Source organism: Ostrea edulis, chromosome 2 (genome assembly GCF_947568905.1).
Source record: "Ostrea edulis chromosome 2, xbOstEdul1.1, whole genome shotgun sequence".
Classification (NCBI taxonomy): Eukaryota; Metazoa; Mollusca; class Bivalvia; order Ostreida; family Ostreidae; genus Ostrea; species Ostrea edulis.
Genome location: NC_079165.1, coordinates 22,715,843 through 22,718,129, shown reverse-complemented (window position 1 = coordinate 22,718,129; position 2,287 = coordinate 22,715,843).

Below are 2,287 nucleotides of genomic sequence, written 5' to 3'. Positions count from 1 at the left end.
AATCGAAGCAAGGCAACTGTTTTCCTGTGCTATGCAACGATAGACCCTCGATGTCTGAAGTAGAGCAGGACTGCTTTTTCGCACGGTATTGTTTTAGACTATTAGACGGATTTGTTTAAGACATTTACTGGTGAATTTACTGCAATCTTTATTTTCGTGTTTGTAATTCACAAAAAGTAGACTTGGACTAAATTAAAATGCAGTTTTGATGACCTTGAGTTTTTAGGATCTTCGAATATATTTAAACATGCTTCAAATCCTGTTTTATATTTCGCCTAAAGAGTCTCGATTTGAATTAGTTAATCTTGCAAACAAATCACCGAACAGTCTCCTGTCTTCGATATTTCTATTTATGGGACTTTTCCCTGTCATTTCTCGGCAAATCTTTCATTTTTGTGTGACATTCATCGTCAAATCAAATTCTAACCGGAAGCATTCCATCTTAACTGGTCCCCATAAACATGCAAAACTCCTCGACACTTTATATCAGTATTTCAATACTACAGCGCCTTAATCGATAAACGTCACGTAAAGTAGAACAAAAAGCGCTTTCTCGTAGGTTAACCAAAGGCTCATTGAAATGTGATTAATGCATAAGCCGACATTCAGCCTTCCATCATGTTTTTATTCAATGTTTAATGAGGGAGATGTTGGACAGAAAGAAATATGACAGTTCTGGAGTTAAGTTTAATTGCATACAAGCTAGCTAAGACCGACGTGTGGTCCGTCACCCAACGCTAGTCTGCCGTACGTTGGAATAATCCATTACCTAACATGGGATTGTCAGCCGTCCATTTATCAACCATTATATCAAATCAGTGCAACCCGACGAGAAATTTACAAATTAGAAAATGCATGACGTGATATACAATTAGTTATGTTTGATTTCCCTGGTAAATACGACACGATACACCTTTAGTTATGTTTGATTTCCCTGGTAAATACGACACGATACATCGTTAGTTCTTTGGTTAACATTGATTTCCCTGGGAGAAAACACTCCCTACACAATTGGTTAACATTGATTTCCCCTGGAAAACATGATTCGATTCACCGTTAGTTAACATTGATTCCCCTCGGAGATACGATTCGGTTCACCGTTAGTTAACTTTGATTCCCCTCAGAGATACGATTCGATTCACCGTTAGTTAACTTTGATTCCCCTCAGAGATACGATTCGATTCACCGCTAGTTAACTTTGATTCCCCTCGGAGATAAGATTCCATTCACCGTTAGTTATGATGATTGTACAATTTCTTTTCGTCCTTTTCTAATGATGAAAGAAGTAGTGTCAGTTTAAACTGTACCAAAGTGAATGATTTTAAGACTATGTTGTGGCATACAATACCGTCAGTCTAAGGTTTCCATTGTCCAGAAGTTTGTTGTCGGTAAAATAGTGAAAGGTGTACATAATAATACATTGAATCCTAACCTATGGTTAATAATTGAGAATTGATAGCATTGTCAGTGGCCTGTCTCGATTTAGAAATTGATCATACGCAGAACCTGCTCTTGCGTATCGAATCAGTTGAGAGACATGAACATCTATTGCTATATAAATATGCATGGGAAGCTGACGGTGGAGAAGTCATCCAGTTTGTCATTAATTGTATAAATAAGTCGTACATTTGACGTTAACATATATGTTCAATAAAATATCCAAGTATGGGGCAGATGTGGAAGACTCTTTGGTGTCTTTTTTATTTCGAATTCATTGGGATATATCGAATCGATATATGAATATAAATGAATATTGTTAATATATAAAACGTCGTCGATATATCTAAAGGCCGAGTTGAAGACCACTGCAAGAGCTTTTTTCTTATTTAGAAACTTTTAAAATGAATTCTACGTCATACGAATATAAAAATAGGTCAGCTGATAAAGGAGCACAATTCATCCCCATGGGAAACGGAATAATCCGTGGTCAAAGATACAAGTTTAAAGTGTTAGAATCCTGTCTACTCATCTATGGAAATCTTTTTCTGTATAAGTTGTGAAAATGACTAGATACGAATATGCGAATACAAAAACCCTATCCTCTTCTGTGAAATTGTTTTACAAATTTTCCGTGCCCAGATCTCGTTTCAGTTATCTTTAATTGGCTGAAACAGGTAGTCAATGGTCTTTGTTGTGATCATTTATCATCGAAATAAGTTTTTTTTAGAGGGGATCTGGTTTAGACAAAGTATATGTACTTAAGCATGGACACATGGTGTGGATTCAAGAAAAACAATCAAATTGACAGCTGGACGCCATATTGTCTTTGAACATATAATCAAATAGA